Source organism: Dasypus novemcinctus, chromosome 8 (assembly GCF_030445035.2).
Source record: "Dasypus novemcinctus isolate mDasNov1 chromosome 8, mDasNov1.1.hap2, whole genome shotgun sequence".
NCBI classification, from domain to species: Eukaryota; Metazoa; Chordata; class Mammalia; order Cingulata; family Dasypodidae; genus Dasypus; species Dasypus novemcinctus.
Window position 1 is genome coordinate 42,125,965 of NC_080680.1, and position 20,024 is coordinate 42,145,988.

General features: G+C 41.2%; 1 protein-coding gene across 19 annotated transcripts in view; it reads left to right on the plus strand.

Annotated features, from left to right (window-relative positions):
* Positions 1 to 20,024, plus strand: part of KANK1 (KN motif and ankyrin repeat domains 1) — a 236,545-nt gene that overhangs the window by 135,953 nt on the left and 80,568 nt on the right. Inside the window, exon 1 of one of the 19 annotated variants that reach the window (XM_071216693.1) lies at positions 18,449 to 18,751. The exons of the other annotated variants lie outside the window; for them this stretch is intronic. The gene's annotated coding sequence lies outside the window, so the exon portion shown is untranslated. Of the gene's footprint in view, positions 1 to 18,448; positions 18,752 to 20,024 lie in introns of those variants that run through there. 19 annotated transcript variants of the gene reach the window in all.

Here is a 20,024-nt window from a genome sequence, read left to right on the forward strand (position 1 = left end):
CTCGTTTTTTCCTTTCAGGCTGCAGCACCCCCTTTCGTATCACTTGTAAATCTGGTCTTTTGGTAACATTCATTTGTGTACCCCAGTTTGGACATGTTCTTGGTTTTGGTCTGCATTCTGGTGTTGTGGACCTGTTGTAAATAGGATCTCTTCAAGATGTTACTTCAATTAATGTGTGGCCCCACTCAATCAAGTTAGGCTGTAATCCAGATTACTAGAGTCCTTCATACGCAGAGTAAAAGTTATATGGAGAGGAAACCATAAGAAGATAGAAATAGGATGTCATAGAAACTGGAGGAGAAATGAGAGGACATTGCCCCGTGATGGAAAATCCAAGGAACCCCAAGGATTGCCAGGAGCCTGTCCAAGAATACCAGTCTTTAGGAACAAAGCATTTACCTTACTGATATGGTTCATGGGCTTCCTGGGCCACCAGAACTGAGAGGTGATTTGCATCTGTCTCTGTGAACTGCCAGCTGATAGATTTCTCTTTCTTGAAAAATTGAAGCCATACGAGGACTTTAGTGGCAGGTAATTCTTATTTGAAATTTATTTGTATTTCTGAAGGTAAATTAATACTTTCTATGCCGTTCTTTATTTTTTTTCCTTCCATCTGGAGAGCTGCTACTGTAGATGGAAGAGAGTTAGTGCTTCCTTTGGTATTTTGAGAGTTTTATTTTTGTGCCTCTGCTTGGCAGCCTTTCCTCTTTGTAAAGCAATGTCTGGGAGATGGCAAGGGTAAGTAATCCCCTGTGTTCTAGATGATTTTTTTAATGCATGTTTACAACTGAATAAATTTATCTTTTTCTCCTACTTATTAAATATGCTAGGAACCTTTTTATTTATTAAAAGAAAAGGGAAACCTATTTGGATTTTAAGGCATCAGATTATGCCACTGTTTCGAAAGATCTTATGCTTCAACACAAAACAGTGGGTCTGCTGAGGGTGGTGAGTCACACTCCCCTCCTCCATCCTTTGAAATCTTATATAGATTTTTTTGTATGGGTATATATTCTTTTCCCATTGATACAGTCATGGACCATTACTTTCTTTCCAAAGTCACTGCCTTTGAAATAGCCTTTTGATGACAGTTTTTTACTGGAATTGTTTTATCATCTGCTCTTTGCTATTTAAAAACAACTCAACATTAATTAAATTTTTAAAAGAGGTTTCTCTGGCAGAGTAAGATCCTTTTTAAGATAAGTTATTTATTTTTTAAATTTAATGATCTACCCAAAATTTTGATCCAAAACTCTAAGGGGTTCCTCCCCTAAGAATTTGGTTTAAAAACAAAGTATTTTAACATACATGAACTAGACTTAACTTTGATTTGTTTCGCATATGTATTTTAATAGTTTGTGATATGTCATTACATAGAGCATGCTTAACCTTGTTCTTAACCTTGACTGCATTGGTACTTACAGGTTGGGGTCTGTGGTCAAGTCAGTCTTTAAACTCTGTGAGTGGAGGGCAAAGAAGGAAAGCAGCTTCTGGCCTGGTAGGAGCTGTGCTGTCCTGTGGGAAGGCAGTTAAACCAAGGTCATATTTTTAAATAGATGTGGTCAGTAAAGTTTCAAGTCCAGATGATGAGTACCTGTGATTTTTTTGTGTTTGCTACTCTTTTGAGAAGATGCATCAATTATTAACCTAAGTAAAAAGAAATTGAGTGCTTCTTTAAATCTTTAGGAGCTTAAGAATTAGTTCTTAGGTTAATAATCAGTGAAACAATAGAGGTCACATTTTTAAGAAATGAAACTTATAATGTTTTAAAATTACTATATATGCATAGCAAAAGCAAGGTAAATTAAGAAATTGACCTCATGATTTGCCCTTAGGTTATGACTTAGCTAAAAAAATTAAGAGATTTATTTCAGCAAACATTTATTGAATGCCTACCACATGCTGGACACTGGATTTGACTGTGCATGGATAATGAGAGAAATGTAAATCACAACCACAATGAGATATCATTTCACACCCAGTAGGATGGCTGTAATCATAAAGACAGATAAGGGAAGTGGATGTGGCTCAAGCAATTGGGCTCCTGTCTACCATTTGGAGGTCCAGGGTTCAATACCCAGGGCCTCCTGGGGGAGACAAGCTGGTCTGTGCGGTGAACTGGCCCACATGGAGTGCTAGCCCATGCAGGAGTGCCAGCCCACACAGGAGTGCTGCCTTGCGCAGGAGTGCTGGCCAATGCAGAAAGCTGTCGCAGCAAGATAATGGGACAAAAAGAGACACAGAAGAGAGACAATAAGAGACGCAGCAGACCAGGGAGCTGAGGTGGCTCAAGAGAATGATCACCTCTCTCCCACTCTGGAAGGTCCCAGGATTGGTTCTTGGAGCCACCTAATGAGAATACAAGCAGACACAGAAGAACACACAGCAAATGGACACACAGGGCAGACAACGAAGGGAAGGGGAGAAATTTTAAAAAATTAATCTTAAAAAAAAACAACATTAAAATAATGTTAAGGTTGTGGAGAAATCAGAAGGTTCATGTACTGCTGTTGAGAATGTGAAATGTTGCAGCAGCTTTGGAAGATGGTCTGACAGTCCTTTAAAAGCTAGATGTAGAGTTAGCATTTGACCCAGCAATTCTATTCCTAGCTATAGATCCAAGAAAAATGAAAACACGTGTCCACACAAAAACTTGTGTCTTTCTGAAGCACTCCACATTGCCTTATAATTTGACCTGGCTTTGGAAAGAAAAAAGCAAATTTAGTCAAACCATATGTAAAAGAGTAAATTAGGGAATCAGACTTGGCCCAGTGGTTAGGGCGTCCATGTACCATATGGGAGGTCCGTGGTTGAAACCCCAGGCCTCCTTGACCCATGTGGAGCTGGCCTATGCACAGTGCTGATGCGTGCAAGGAGTGCCCTGCCATGCAGGGATGTCCCCCGCGTAGGGGAGCCCCACGCACAAGGAGTGCGCCCCATAAGGAGAGCCGCCCAGCACTAAAGAAAGTGCAGCCTGCCCAGGAATGGCGCCACACACACAGAGAGCTGACACAACAAGATGATGCAAGAAAAGAAACACAGATTCCTGTGCCGCTGACAACAACAGAAGCGGACAAAGAAGACGACGCAGCAAATAGACACAGAGAACAGACAACAGGGGTCGGGGCGGGGAAGGGGAGAGAAATAAATAAATCTTTTAAAAAAAAGTAGGCACAAGTTTAGATATTCTCTAGTTCATCTATTCATTTGATTTTCTGTCTTCATTAGTATTCCAAATAGAATGGCTTGACAACTAAGTTCTGGGTAAATATGTCCTTATTCCGTTGGGCTGTTTTACATTATTTCTTGGTATTATAAATATTAAGTGTGCTATATTATTTTTATTATGCTTATGAAATATTAGAAATAAGCAATCACAGCAGCTTAAATTTAAGAGGACTCTATCGCTGTATATCTCATTGGGTTTTTTCCTGTCTTTCCATGAAACCTAGTTAGTCTCTTATAACCACTTATCCATGGCACTGATCAGATCCCAAACTAGTGAAAACTACAGAAAACAAGTGCAGTTTTTTCAATGTCCATACTCTTTCATTTTGCAAATATATATTTAAATCCATTCCCCTTTTTTTCTTTTAAATAATTTCAGTTTGCTTTAAGAGAGTGGTGTAGGAGAAAACTGATAGTATATTTGTGTGCATCCTCAGTATCAAATGAGGACAAGCATGGTAGGTAAGAGAAGAGTTCATAGCAGAAGTCCTTGCCACACTCTCATAAAGTGTTCCACGCAATCCATTTCTCTCTGACTCAGAAGAACAAATAGTGAAGAAAGTGCTGAACAAACTTTGTTCTTCTTTTGGCCCATACTTATATATAGCAGAGATATGAAATATGAGCCCAAATCCAAGATCTTCAGTGGGTGGTTTTCAGAAAGTGTTTTTCACAGAGCTTTTGTTGAAGTCCAAGGAAATCAGGTAGAAAACTAAAGGAGCTAGTACATTACAATCTTCTGTTTCTATATGCATTACACAAACAGCTAATCTACATATGAGACCAGCATTTCTCCAAGTTTCTTTTCCTTTAAGTTGTATTAAATACATAATAGTAAGCTCCTTGTTTCCTTGATTTTTCTTTAATAGCATCAACTTAGTATTTTTTAAAAATATGCTAAATATATAGGATTTGCCTTCTCTAGGACAGAACATGGGGACATAAATACAAGAAATAGAAATGTACCAATTCCTTTTCTTATAGAGTTTATTCATTCAAAATATAATTTTTAATTAAATTAAAAATAATGTTTGAACATCTGCCGTCCTAGGCTCTGAGCACTAGATATTCAGAAAACCAAGATGATGTAGGCATTGCACTTGCAGAGCTAAAAGCCCAGAGGAGAAGAGGGGCACAAGAAAGTACAGTGTAACAAGCTGTTGGAAAGTCACACACCAAAATGAACTAGCTTCTCTGAGCTTCAGTCTCCTTATTATCTGTTAAAGGGGACAATAGCTCACAAAGTTGTTTCAAAGCTTAGTGAAGATGGTGAATGTGAAAATATCGTAAAACTGTAAAGCTGTGGACATGTCTGTTGTCATGTTTGCTTTAAAGAGAAGCTGTGAGAATTTTTATCCTGAAACCACATAGATAATCCATGTGTGAGGCCCCAGTTAAAGTGAGAGAAATGATGAACTTCAATGGCAGAGAACATGTAGTTCCCAGGAGAGTGTTTGAGATTGCATTGTTGAGAGCCTGTCTTACCCACAATCATTTAATTGACATTTATGCTAAATTTTGATGACATTGGGAATAGCATAGCTTCGTTTGACTCAAAATGTGAGTCATTAACAGTGAAACCTTAACTGTTACCCACTTTCCCTTTCCAGTGAGGGGAATGTGCTGTAAAGATCTCTGAAAAGCAGGGCTGTTGTTAACTTGCAAACTCTGGCTGACTAGGTTGGGGGACGGTGGGGCATGGGGGGCTACGACTGCATTTCTAACAAGCTTCTAGGGCATGCTGGTGCTTCTCCTTTAAAGGACCACACCTTGTGTGGCAAGTTGTCAGGAAAAGTGTGCTTCCATTTGCTCTGACTCTGGATGTCACTGTTGCACCATAGCCAAGTTAGAATGACTCAGATGGGACCCTTGACTGTCAATCATTGCTATGTTTTGTGTGTGTGTGTGTGTGTGTGTGTGTTTTTAAAGATTTATTTATTTATTTCTCTCCCCTTTCCCCCCACCCCCACCCCGGTTGTCTGTTCTGTGTCTATTTGCTGCGTCATCTTCTTTATCTGCTTCTGTTGTCAGCGGCATGGAAATCTGTGTTTCGTTTTGTTGCGTCATCTTGCTATGTTTTAATTAGAAGCTAAAACCAGAGGGACTGCTCAGCCAGAGTTAGGGCTTACATATTGTTCCCAGTCTCTTTAAAAATCTTAGGGTATCTATCTCTGCAGAGGCCCAATGTTCCTGATAATGAAAGGAATAAGGAAACAAACATCTCGTGACATCATAGTCCTGTAACTGGCTATTTGGATATTTGTTAAGGGCTATGAGGAATGGAGTAGAGGGGAGGGACCAGAAGACTAAGAAAATAAATAGGAAAGTAGAGGAAATTCAGAAAGGAACATTCCATTCCCTCCTGCTTCCATCATAGGAAAAAAGCTGTTATGTGCTCTCCTCTCTTTTCAATTTCCAAATACAGCAACTGAACCACCAGTAGTTTGTGATAGATTCTGGCTTTTTAACCTCTGTTATTTCACAGAGTGTTCTCATCTACAAAGGGAAGGATTTGAATTTAGATGGCTTTCAGAGTCCCTTCAATTTTTAAAGCATAGCAACTAAGAATTTTATGATCTAGTATAACACACGTATCTTTAAGAATGTGACTTTATTTCTGCAAGGATACCTCCAAGATAAGTGTGTGCATGTTCATAAATAATTGTATGTTCCCATACATTCCTGGTTCTCTTCTTTTAAAAAAAAGTACTTTGTTTCATGGTTTCTACATTTCCTGTGTTTTTTTAAAAATATATATAATCCATAGTTGACTGTGTTAATTTGTTTCCATGATACTTATTTAAGGAACCTTGGCAGCAATAGCTAGAACTTTCTTCTGGGGCTTACCAGCTTTTTTCCCTAAGGACATGTGTGAGCATGCTGTGCATTAGATGTCTCTGTTGGGAGGATAGAAGAGTGCTGGTTCCAAAGGTATCTAACTTGATATACTTGACTACGAGTGTTCTCCTCAATACAGTGGCCTCATCAGTTTTAGGCCAGAAGTCCTAAAATGTAGTGGGTAATGAAGCCACTCTAACTAGTCAAGAGTTTCTCACTCTTGGACATTTGCATGAAGTAGTTAAAAATTACCTATACAGAACCCATTTGCCCCCAGAGATACTTTCCTATTACATACAGGAGTTGAGTTTTATAAAATATAAATTGTTCTGTGCTAAGACTGAAGAATAAACATAGGATCAAGCCCAAGTTGAACAACTCAATTGTTATGCTCAATTCAAACCCAATGAGAGCACATTAATTATGTAGAGGAATTTTTGATACATTCCTTTGAGGATGTGTTTACTGTATTAAAAGCAGTAAATTTAACACTGGAAGCTAGTTTCTTTGGCCTTCCCATGCAGTGTTGCTGGGAGTTTAAATTGGCACCTCCTTCTGGAGGTATAACATTATACATCAAGACCTGTAGGCTCTATCTTTTCATCTCCTAAAAATACTTCTTGGAATTTATCTTTAGAAAATTCTTAGAGAAGTAGAAAAGGCTGTATGTAAAAGTATGTTCATCAAAGTGTTTGTAATATGAAAAAATTAGAAACAATCTAAATATTCAATAATAAAGGAGGGTCAAATAAATGGAACAAACATGAAAGGGACTACTATGCAGCCATTAAAAAAGAGGTATAGTTATTATCTTATAGTTACTGGCTGTAATATAATGTTAAAAGTTATAAAATAACATATATATGTACACGCATGTATATGTAAGCACAGGGTGACAAATGGAATGCTGTGCACCAAAATGTTCATAATGGTGGAATTATGGCAGATTTTAAGTTGTTTTTTTTTATACTTTCTGTTATACTTTTCTTTATTGTCGAATATTTAGTATTATTACATTTAGCGGGGGTAAGAAAATCTGGGAGCTGAGAGAAGGCATGAGAGCGTGATGGGAATTCTCTGACTAGTCACTGCTTGTGCCAGGAGGAGCTTCCCGTAGGCAGTCAGAGCTTCTGAGGCAAGTCCTGTGTCCTGCTGACCTGTACACAGCATCCCATTCAGCCCGACTTTATTTGGCAACATGGGCCCAGGGGAGCCTTTAGTCCCCTTAGGCCCAGGATTTAGAAGAGCAGAATCACAGAATGTCTGTCAGGCAGGAAGTGTCATTAGGGCCCTTCTGGTCCAACAATGAAGAATCTGAGCCTCAGAGCCATTAAATAACTTTGCCAGAGTCGGGCTAGTTTGTGGCCAAGACTAAATGTGGTTCCCAGACTCCTGGTCTAGGACTGCTGCTTTGCTTATTCCTGCGCTGTTGTGGGTGCTGTTGTGGGTGCGCCCGCAGTTCTCACAGCATCTGTAAGGCAAGAACCTTACAGGGAGCCATTGGAATCTCCTCAAGGGAAAAAGATGTTTATAGTATGTGTCCGGTGAAATGAGTTCAGATGCTTGGAAGTTCAGAGATTTTTTAAACTTTCCTTGTCTCAAGGCAGTCTTTACACTTGCTATTGTAATGGTTATTTTAGCCTAGTTCCAGTTCTTGTTTATACTTGTTATTGTAATGGTAACAACTCCACCTCCCCTTGTTTGAATCCCTAAAACCCTAAATTCCTTAGACTGGGGAGCAGAGGGGATAGACAGACAGATTTTAGGCCAGTAGGCATCTGTTCTCCTTACTTTGCTCTTAGCAATAAACTCGTTCTCCCTTTGAAACCCCATTGTCCTAGGAATTGAGCATTTGAGTGCATCTGGCAGAAAACACTCCACTTTGATCAGCAACAGCACATCTTTTGAATATCTAATAAAGGCAATAAAATCTTTCCCTTGAACAATTCTTGTTAGTGAAAAAATTACAAAATTTTGCATTCATTTTGAAAGTTTCAAGGAGTTCCCCCCAAACACTCTAAACTGTCCATGTATTATAAATTTTCTATCATTTACATGTATGTTTTCAAGTAGTACTTTTGTGTTTGGACATTATCAAACTGTGGGCTGTTTTCATACCTTTGTGGTATGAATGTGGTAAATGATTCAAATGATTCCACCCCATGGTTAAAAAAAAAGGATGGGAGCAAGGAAGATGAACAAACCTCATTACATTAGACAGTTAACTTTTTATTTGCTTACTGTTGCTGTTAGATTGTCTTTCCAATAAAAGAGCTGTGGCAGTTTGAGATTATTTATGAATCCAAAAAGAGATTTTGTTTGTAAACTAATCTGTTCCTCTGGGTATGATATCCTTTGAATGCGTTAGATTTAGCTGACATGTCTTGATTAAATTACCTGTTAAGATTAGGGCTTTGATTCAACCACATCAGTAGGGCATGAGTCAGATTGAGTCCCTGCCCCCTTGATGAGCTGATATAAAGGGACACTCACTCAAGAAGACACACAAAAAGAGAGAGAGAGCTCTGTCATTGTTTGATCCTGGACCCTCAGAAGAGATGAGCCATTTGCCTGATAGTTTGCAGTTGAAGAGAACAGAGCAACTGAGAAGGCCTGGAAAGAAATGAGCCCTATGCCAGAGATTGATGTAGGAAGCCCTGAGAGACAAGGCAGGCATCGCCCGCCATCTTGCTTCAACACAAGGCGGCTGACTTTGGTGAGAAAGCACCTTTGTAGTACCTTGAGTTAGACTTTCCACAACCTTGAAACTGTAAGCTTTTACCCTAAATAAATACCCTCTGTACAGCCAACAGATTTCTGGTACTTTGTATCAGTACCCCTTTGGCTGACTAATACAATTACTTTAAAATTTTTGTTTTTTTAAACTTGCATTACACTGGGAAAACTGTGTTCACTTTTGCAGCATGGGCTACTCTGTTCCTGTCCTCCTGGATTTCTTACAGTTACAACTAAAGTCTTTCTTCATCCTGTTATTTGGAAGAGGTCCATGCTTTCTATCAGAAACAGGTCCCCAAGATGAGGCCAGCCCAGCATTTCTTTGTGCTTCTACCCAAACTAGGTGTTTGGATAAGACTATTAGTCTTCAAAGATGCACTGTTTTTGGAAATGGCCTAGTGCAGTGGTTCTCAGTACAGCTGGAGGACTTATTAACACACAGATCCCTGGGCCCCACCCCCTGGATTCTGAATCAGTAATCTGGGGTGAGGCCTGTGATGGTGAATTTTATGTGTCAATTTGGCTAAGTAATGTGGCGAGTTGTTTGGTCAAGCACTGGCCTAGTAGTTACTGTGTTTCATAGGTGAGATTTGCATCTACAATCAGGGGCTTTAAGGAAAGGAGATTACCCCCAGCAATGTGAGTTGGAGGTATTAAAGGCAAGAATCGAGGGTTTCAGGATTCTGAAGGAATTCTGCCTGGACTCTATACCCTCTACTCCTTCCTGGCATCCCCTACAGAGTCTGACTAAAGACTTCAACAGCACTAATTTCCGGAATTTCCAGCCTCTAACCTATGGAACGTATACATATACACACATGTACACAAATGTACTATGCACATGCATGCATATAGGCATCCTGTGAACTGTTTTTCTGGAGAACCCTGACACAGGGTCCAAGCATCTGCCTCTCTAGTGAATTCCCGGGTGATGCGGTGCTGATGCTGCTGGCCTGGGGTCACACTTTGAGAACCAATGGCCCAGTGAATAAGGATCCTATGAGGCAATGTATTTCCCAAACTTCTCTGATAACAAGAATCACCTGGGGATTTAGAGAAATGTAAATTTGAACCCCATCCTGGACTCTCTGAATCCGAATCTTAGGGGAAATGTCTTAGGATGCTGTATTATCAGATTTTGATATTGCTTTAGGGTAAACCCTGCTGTCTTAGCATTATTTATTTCCAGGACAACCCATGGGACCGTAGAGTTTATTCCCTACTCTATTTTTTTTTTTTTTTTAAAGATTTATTTATTTATTTTATTTCCCCCCCTCCCCCGGTTGTCTGTTCTTGGTGTCTATTCGCTGCGTCTTGTTTCTTTGTCCGCTTCTGTTGTCGTCAGCGGCACGGGAAGTGTGGGCAGCGCCATTCCTGGGCAGGCTGCTCTTTCTTTTCACGCTGGGCGGCTTTTCCTCACGGGCGCACTCCTTGTGCGTGGGGCTGCCCCACGCGGGGGACACCCTTGCGTGGCACGGCACTCCTTGCGTGCATCGGCACTGTGCATGGCCAGCTCCACACGGGTCAAGGAGGCCCGGGGCTTGAACCGCGGACCTCCCATATGGTAGAGGGACGCCCTAACCACTGGGCCAAAGTCCGTTTCCCTATTCCCTACTCTAAACCGCAGTTTCCTTATCCATTGCGTGCTTTGATCCTATAACTCCCTGAGCCTCTTAAGGGTGTATCCTGTGACTTCATCTTCATTGTTAAGTGAAACTTAAGTCATCTTATAAAAATAAATATTTTTTATTTCAGCCGCCAAATATTATGGAAAGAAATAGCAGAATGCCTTTCTTCCTAGAATTTCCTGAAGTCTCACTGAATTCCCTTTATATACATGTGGTCACACTGTGGGCTTCTCTCCAGCACAGCTCTGTCCACCCAGTAGAGCCACTAAATCCTTTGGCAGTCATTCTCAGTTTGTAAAACACTGTGACAGTGCCACATCCAGACCTCCACTGGGGGTTCACGGTGTCCCCACCCCACTCTGCAGTGGATCCTTATAAACTTCCAGGGGCCACCGTGGGGAGGGACTCTGTGCTCTTCCTCCCTGGCTGCACCTTTGAGACATTCCAAAGACTGGGCCCCCCAAACCACCAGCTGAAACCCCATCCAAGGGCATGGGATTCTGATCCATATTATAATTGAAAACCACTGAATTCAACTTTTAAGAGAAGAGATTCTTGGTTATTGTCCCCACTTACCTCAGCAACTAAGGTTAGTGTGCTGTAAACTCATGGTTCTCAAACTTTAGCTTGTGCCACGATCACTTTTGTCAAAACACAGATTGCTGGGCTTTGTGTAGTCCTGCCCCCAGTTTCTGATTCATTAGGGGTGAGAAAGAGAATATAAATGAATTTGCATCTATTAACGAGTTCTCAGGTAACTTCTGGTCTGGAGACCTCACTTTGAGAACTGCTGGAGTACAACAGTGACTCTCAAACATAGCACATTGGAAATTCTTGGGAAGCTTTAAAAATATTTATGCCTGGGTCCCAGCTCCAGAGAGTAATTTAATTCATCTATGATGGGGACAGTAATCCCAATGGTAGGCTAAGGCTATGAACCACTGCTTTGGGTCCCTCAGGGTAGAAGGTAAAGGTTAGAAGCTGAAGCTCCATGGGAAAAATATGGCTAAACTAGTGCTTCTCACTCTTTAATGGGCATATGCAGCACCTAGAGATGATAAAATGTGGATTCTGATTCTGTAAGTCTGGGGTGGGGCCCAAGATTCTCTCTTTAACAGAAAGCAGATGTGCTTGCTCTTAGTGGCCTGGGGAGCGCCCTGTAAGTAGCAATGGGGTTAGCAAGTGTTAACAAACTCATGAGAGTGCTTATCAATACGTATTTTTCATAGTTACTTAAAAATATATATATATTAGAACAAATAAAAGCTATGTAGTTAAGATTTCAAACACTTTAAATTAGTAATAACGGAAATTTTGCCATTGGTAACATTTACCATCCCTTGCTGGGTAGAAAGTTTTTGTTTCTTCTCTGCCACCAACCCCCGCACCTCCTTCCCCACCTCCATAGCTTCAACCAAATGCCTTTAAATTAATTTTGTTTTACTATATATAATATATATACATACTAAGAAACATTTTTTCTCTTCTCTGTCTGGATCCATTTGCATTTGGGGTTTTTGCTTTCTAGCTTCCTCCTTGCTCGGATGCTGCTCATTGGGTGCTATTGTCTCAAGAAGTTAAATGGTCAGTATTTGCCCCCAAGTCCTCATCTCAGCAGTCCATGGGCATTTGTCTCTAGTAAGGTCAGATCGCACACTCCGGGGGAGTCAGGCTTCTCAGGACATGGCTTCCGTCCATGTGTCTGTCTTGAACCCAGCTTCTCCAGTCTGGCTCAGGGCAAAGCTCTTTCTCAGGCAGGTCCATCCTCTGGCAATTTTCCTAGTGTGGTGGGGTTGAGACATTGCTGTTCGGCTGTTTGGAATGAGGAATGGAGAAGTGGGGAAAGAGGGGCAGGACCTCTGAAGGAGGAGAAAGGGTAGAGTCTGCTTCCTTTGACCTGTTGCATTTCTGTGACTGAACATGCCAAGTGTTGGATGGTTGAATGCAATTGGATTGGCTCTTAGCGGGAACGTCTGTGGCCTCTGACTATTTGGAATTGGCCAGGTAACCTGGTGGACCCTTCTTCCTCCTCCTCCCTGTGCTGACCAGGGGACTAGGTGCTCTCTCCTGGCAGACAGCCCGTCATGGATCAGGCTGACCCCATACTGTTGTTCTCCGTAACATCACTCAGTGGCATGGGATTCTGACAGGAAACAAAGGTTTTCATTAATTTCCTACCTTTAAGCGAAATCTCCGTGGCAGATGCTCATGTCTTGCCAGCCTGCACCCTGGTATTTGCATACCCAGCATGGGTAGAAGAATATCAGCAGCACTTTTGCAGAGCCATGAAAACTGCTTGCTTGTGCCAGCAAGTCAACCCCATAACAATGAAAGGGCAGAGAATGTTCTGAGTCTCCGATGTGTTAAACAGGGCAAAGCTTAAGTGAGATTTATTTCAACTAGAGGAAAGTTACATTCAAGATTTTCTGGAACCCTGTGTATGACATGTGAAGGTCAACTTGAACTTGAGTGTGGCTGGGTGCAGCAAATGCTAGCTCAGCCTTTGTAAATCTCTGAATTGAGTTTCTGGTTCCAGCTCTTCCCATACCCATTTTCAATTGAGGTCCATATGTTGAACTGATAACACAGTTTAACCTGAGAACCTTTGTCACAGAGCAGATTGTAAAGTACCCCTGGGCCAGGCACTTGACCTTTTTAAAGTTTATCTTAAACAAATAGAAACTGGTATATGCTGGGTGAAATATAAGACAGTCTGGGAAATTTCTATTGATATGGCTGAGCCTTTTTGCTACAAACAAAAGGAAAGGAAAGTGATCAAAGGGCCTGGGTTATACCTTCAAGATGAAATCCTTTACATGAAGTCTGAATAAACTATTCAGTGTCCTTTCCCCAAGAGAATAAAATTAAACAATATAAATAAGGTGATTAATGTAATTACAGTTATTAGTGGGACTAAGTAATAGAACCAAAGAAGCTCAGACCTCCCGCTCCTTAAGAATGGAAAGAAGCTTATGTGAAAAACTAAAAAGATAAGATCATGTTACCCATTGCCTGTGAGTCCCTCAGTGACTTTACTTTGTACTTAGAATAAAACCCAGTCCCCTTAGGCTGGCCAGCAAGGGGTCGCAAGTCTCACAAACTAGCCTCTCCTTTTCTCTCCCCTTAGCCTGCTGGGCTCTTTCCTTCTCTTAATAACTCAGTTGTTCAAGTGCCCTAAGCTCTTTCCTGTCCCAGGGCCTTCATAGGTGCTTTGTCTTCACTCTGGACTATTCTTTTACTGAAGAAAAAGAGTTAAATGTGCTTTTGGTGTCATGTCTAAGAACTCTTCTCCTAGCCTCACACCCTGAAGATCTTCCGTGTGTTCTTCCACAAGTCTTCTGGTTTTTTTGCTTTACATTTAAGTCCATAATTCATTTTGAATTATTTTTTGTATAAGGTGAAAGGTTACATTCAAGGTGTATTCTTTTACCTACAGATGCCCAATTGCTGTTTGCTCCATTTGTTGAAAAGACTTTTCTCTCTTTATCAAGTTGTTTTTATGCTTTGTCAAAAATCACATGGGCCCGTTCATGTGGGTCTGTTTCTGGGCTCTCTAATTCTGTTCTCAGGACAATTCTTAACTCCTTTTGGCTAACTTCTCCTCATCCTTAGCCTCAATAGCATTTCCTTAGAGGGACTTTAAGGACCATCCCATTCAGATCTGGCGGCGAACCTTCAACTTCAATTCTAAGGAGGTTTGCCTGCATTATTCTCAGCAACACCTCTGCTCTCCTCCCTCTCCCATTTATCATAATTGAGGGTGTGTACAGGTGTGTGCTTGTGTGTGTGTGTGTGTGTGAGATTTCTGCCTTTAAGCTTCCAAGGCAGCAGTGACTGAACCGACTTTTGTTTCCTACTGTACCCCAGCGCCCAGAGCTGTTGCATGTTGAACATTCAATCAGTGCTTTTTGTATTTTGCTTTTTTTTTTTTTTAATGAAGAGGAAAAAGTCAGGCTTCCTGGGGCATGTTTTCTAAATCACTAGATACCATTTATTATTATTTATTTATTTTTATAGGTTTTTTTTGTTTTGTTTTGTTCTGTTTTTTTTTTTTTTAAGATTTATTTATTTCTTTAATTCCCCCCGCTCCCCCGGTTGTCTGTTCTCTGTGTCTATTTGCTGCATCTTGTTTCTTTGTCCGCTTCTGTTGTCAGCTGCACGGGAAGTGTGGGCGGCGCCATTCTTAGGCAGGCTGCACTTTCTTTCGCGTTGGGCGCCTCTCCTTACGGGGCGCACTCCTTGCGCGTGGGGCTCCCCTATGCGGGGGACATCCCTGCATGGCGCGGCACTCCTTGCCAGTGCATCAGCACTGCACATGGGCCAGCTCCACACGGGTCAAGGAGGCCCGGGGTTTGAACCGCGGACCTCCCATGTGGTAGACGGACACCCTAACCACTGGGCCGAGTCCGTTTCCCTAGATACCATTTATTATTATTATTTAAAATCAGAGGTCATTCCTGCCATTTGGAGCCTCAGGAATTAACTTTCCTTCTTTAAGTTCAGACCACCTGTGTCTCTTTTGTGGCATTAACTCATCTTTTAAGGCAGTGATTCCCAAACTTTGACCTGCATCAGAATCCTTGGAGGGCTTGTTAAACACAGGTTGCCGAGCCTATTCCTAGACTTCCTGAGTCCTTAGGTCTGGAAATTTTGCATTTCTAATAAGTTCCCACAAGATAATGCTGTTGCTGGTCTGAGGACCACACTGAGAGAACCACTTCTAAGGCTATGAATCTGAGGATGTTATGGGTCCCTTTTGTTTAATGACAGTCTCAGGCACCCTTGGACTTGACATTAATAGTGCTGATCAATTGAAAAGTAATCAAATGAGAAGACCATATAAGAATCCATCATGGAGCAATTAAAGGGAAAATCTCTGATAATACAGCAAATAAATAAGAACTGCACATTTTAAATAATTTAAATAGGAAACAAACACAGCTTTCAGATTAATAAAACTAATTGTGGCTGTTACATACCGGTTCTTTAACATGTGAATAGACAAAAAGCACTGCTATTTTAACACATAAATTTTACCACCAGTAGGGATTCTTGCTCCATGAAGGCACAACCTCACTAATATAGCCATGCTTATAAAGTCAGGGTTTAGGTTTCTGTCTCTTTTCCTTAAACCTGTTATAGATGAACCAAAGCAAATCAATAGGTATTATTTCATTGTATCTCTACTGTGTCATAAAATTATTTTCCTTTGAAACTAACAAACAGGTGGTAAACTTAAAAATAAAAGCTTCAATAGTTTTCATTTATCTGCCTTTCTCTAATCTATTACCCCTTATTGCAGGGGAATAACTGGGTTTCAGCCTAGGTGTCATGATCAGACTCTCACTCACCACAGAAAATTTCCTGGAAAGAAACTTTCCAAGCATCAGTTCTCTTTAGTGTGCTGGAAGCTGTGTGGGTCCCAGCAACCTGGCTGGAGCAGAGCCAGCACCGACTCCAAAAGCAACTGCAGGCTGTGAGGTGGGGTTAACTAACTGTTCATTGGCAGCACCGCCCTTTGGCAGACTCTCGGAAAGACTCTGATGTGCTTTTATGATGAGGAGTGAATGTGGGTAGGCAGTGAGGGTCTGTGGGAAGGATGGACAGACCCAGGCCCACCTTGGTGAGGAGACAGACCCACAATGAGAACTTTTATCAAATGAGGCAAAAAGATGTGTAAAGAATCAGCTTAAGTGTACTGTGAACCTAAATTATCTTTGGCCCTAAACACTGCCGTCTATTTAGATTGGGAAGTAGGGGTGTGTGACAGTTTGAAATTCTTTTATGAATCCCCGAAGAGAAAGATTATGTGTTTTTAACTAACCCATTCCTGTGGGTGTGAGATGCTTTTGATTGGACTATGTCAGTGAGGTGTGAGCCCGCTTGGATCTCTGCCCACTTGCTGGGTCTGATAAAACAGAGACATAGAGAGAGAGAGAAACAGAGGAAGAGGGAGCTGCCTTATTATATTGATCCTGCCATGTGGGAGAGGAATGCAGGAAAACAGGAGCCCTGAGAGCCTCAAGTTGTCGGGACCCAGGGGGAGATGAACCCTATGCCTGACAACTCACCACTGAATTACAAAGAAAATGGAGCAGCCAAGACTGATAGAGGAGGCTCAGGAGGAGACAAGCCCTCTGCCTGGTTGCCCACAGCTCAGCTCCTGGTGACTGTAGACTCTGGAGAGAAAGGCAAGAGTCTTTGTCACTGAGCAGTGGCCATCTTTCTCACCACGTGGCCAGACAACAGGATCAACACTAGCTGACTGTAGTGAGAAAGCACCTCTGACAGTCCTTAACTTGGACATTTTATAGCCTCAGAACTGTAAGCTTTTACCCAAATAAATTTTCCCATTATAAAAGCCAACCCATTTCTGGTACTTTGCATTATGAACCCTGTGGCAAACTAAAATAGAAATTGGTACCATGAGAGTGGAATGCTTGCAAATTCCAAAAATACTCAATAGAAAAGGCCTAAATTGCTTTGAAGAAACTCTTGGTAAAAATATGGATGCTAAACATAGTTCTATAAGGCTTTAGACAGAAATGATTTCCTGGAAAGAAAGTGATCATTGCTTTAAAGTGGCAAAAAACTTGGCAAAATTGACCCCTGATGTTAGATGCAGGGCAGAATTTGAAAATGCTGAGCTGGGACATTTACCTGAGGAGATTTCCAAAATAAATGTGGAAAATGTGGCCTGGTTTCTCCTTTCAGTTTATGGTAAAATGCGACAGGAAGGAGATAAGCCAAGAACTGTACTCACAGGCACAAAGAAATAAAAAAATTGATGGCTTGGAGAATTCTGAGCTTCTGGAAAACATGTTCCCAAAGGATAGAGTCCTATGTGAAGTGAGGACTTAATTAAACTTGGAACTTGTATGTCAGGATTGGAAATGCAGTTATCCAGGAAGGACCTTTGGAAAGTTGTTCTGTCTGATGAATTGGAATCCTGTTTCCTTCATGTTAAACCAACAAGCTTTTTGCAAGATCTCTATGAACAAAACTACTATCAGCCTGGGCTAAAAGAGACAGGGAGGGGAGAGATTGAAGGAAAGATGGCTTCAAGAGGAAAACCATGGAAGCTGAGGTCTGGACTTGGGACATCTTCTGGGGCCAGTAGAGGAACCCCATTCTTGTGCACCGAAAGGGTGAGTTTGCCCCAGCATTTGAAGAGGCTGGATTTTCCAGCCCATTGCTCAGGGAGAGTTTGGCCACCCCAGGCTGCAGAGGGGTGGGGCACACTGCCTGGTGCTCGGGGAGAGTTAGGTCATGTTGCCACCACTCTGAAGGCTTTGGGAGTATTCCCCATAGATCAGGAAGAATTAGGTCACCACCCCCCTGTTCTGAGGTAGTTGAGACTAGTCGCCGGAGAGTGGGGAAAGAGTGGTTGTCACCCCAGTATTCTTGGAGGGTGAGGTCTGGAGCTCAGCTGCAAGTCCAAGGAAGGGGTGGACTCCCATGAGGCCCAAGGAGAGGAAGACATTGTTTAAGAATGACTCTCAGACTTTAAAATCTAATGGAGGATACTCGGCAGGTTTTCAGAGCTACTAGGGACGTGTAGCTCTGATACACGATACATGTTTTCCTTCCCATTTCTCCTTATGGTAATGCAAATGTTTATCCTGTGTCTGTTACTCCTTTGTATATTGGAAACAGGTAACCTGTTTTCTGAGTTTCAACAGGTCTACTGCTAGAGGGGAATTGCTTCCTGAAGACAAACTGCATACCTGTAACTGATTTCTATGACATTTTTACTTAGCATTATGACTGGAATGACTTAAGGTTTTTTTTGAAATATTGTGATTTAATGAATGTATTTTTCATATGGAAAGAACACATCTTTTGGGGATTCAGAGGGTGGAGTGTGACAGTTTGAAATTCTTTTATGAGTCTCAAAAAAAGAAAGATGTTTTTTAACTAATCCATTCCTGAGGGTGTGAGATGCTTTTGATTGGAGGCATGACCCAGCTTGGGTCTCCACCCTCATGCTGGATCTGATATAAACAAAGAGAGAGACAGAACCAGAGGAAAAGGAAGCCGCCATATTTGATCCTGTGCTGTGAGAGAAGGGACTCCGGGTTCGCCTACAGCTGAGTCTGAGAAAGAAGTGCCAAGAGGCTCAAAGATCTGAGGTCCAGGGAGAGATGAGCCACATTTCTGATAGATCGCAGCTGAGACTGAGAGAGGAGGCCCAGTAAGAGACAAGCCCTATGCCTGGTTGCCCTCGGCTGTGCTCTGGGAGATGGTAGATGCTGAAGGGGAACAGAGACCAAGGCAGAGCTCTACAGCCATCTTGCTTCACCATGTGGCAGCTGACTTTGGTGAGAAAGGGTGTCTGCTGATGCCTTGATTTAGACATTTCGTGGCTTGGAACTATAAGTTTTTATCCCAAATAAACACCCATTATAAAAGCCAACACATTTCTGGTACTTTGCATTGACAGCCCTTTGGCAAACTAAGAGGGGAGGGGGAGGGGAAGAGGTTGCTTAATTCACTGCTATAACCTCAGTGCTTAAAAACAGTGCCTGGCTCATGATAAGCACTCATTAGTTGAATGAATGAATTTATGTACCCTTGATTCGTCCATGTTGTCTTTATTTTCTACATTTTAATTTGTTCCGGTCATCTAAGTACGTATTCAAGCCTCTTAAACATGTTACCCCAAGGAATAAGGTTGTAAATATAACTGCTTGAACAAACATTATATAAAATTTTCCTAATAAGCAAAAACCTGACCTTTTTTCTAACCTACAATTGAAAATCAGTGTCAAGGTAAAGGTCTAGTTTAGATCTTGATAGATAACTCAGATTTCCCTCCCTCTCTCCCCAATCCCCATCAAGAAAACTAATCTTTATCTGTTGTATTTGAGGAAGTCAAATGGCATTGCATCATTTTAGGTAGTTTGGTTGCAGTTATTTTGTAAGAGCTGTCTAACATTAGCTGCAGTCTACCTGTGGTAGGAGCCAGTACTGGAAATCATTGGAGGAGAATCTGATGATGAATTGTTGTCAGAGTTTACATTCAAGCATACTTTTAATTAAATTCATGACTGCCTTTATATAATCTACAAAAGTATATGGCTAATCATAAATGAGGTGTGTAATAAATTAGAGAGGCTTTTTGGGGGGATTCCTGTTTGAAAGACTGATTTTTTTCTTAATAGTAGCCATTCTAGTGGGTGGGAGATGGTATCTCATTGTGGGGTTTTTTTCCCATTTAAAAAGTATATTGAAGTATGTCATTTATACATGAACATACGTAAATAAGTGTCGAGTAAAAGTTGTGAACTTACAAAACAAACATACATAATATCATATATGGCTCCTATATATCACCCCACCACCAATACCTTGCATTATTGTGAAATATTTGTAATGAACTATGAAAGAGTATGGTCAAAGAATTACTAATAGCTATAGTCCGTATGTTACATTTGGTTTATTTCCCCCCCAAACCTCACCCTATTATACTTTTTGTTGTTTATAAACAATACAGTTTATCTAAGGTGTACAATCAATGGCATTTGGTGTAAATCACAGAATTGTGCATTCATCACTTCAATCAATATTCAAGCATTTTTATTACTCCCAAAA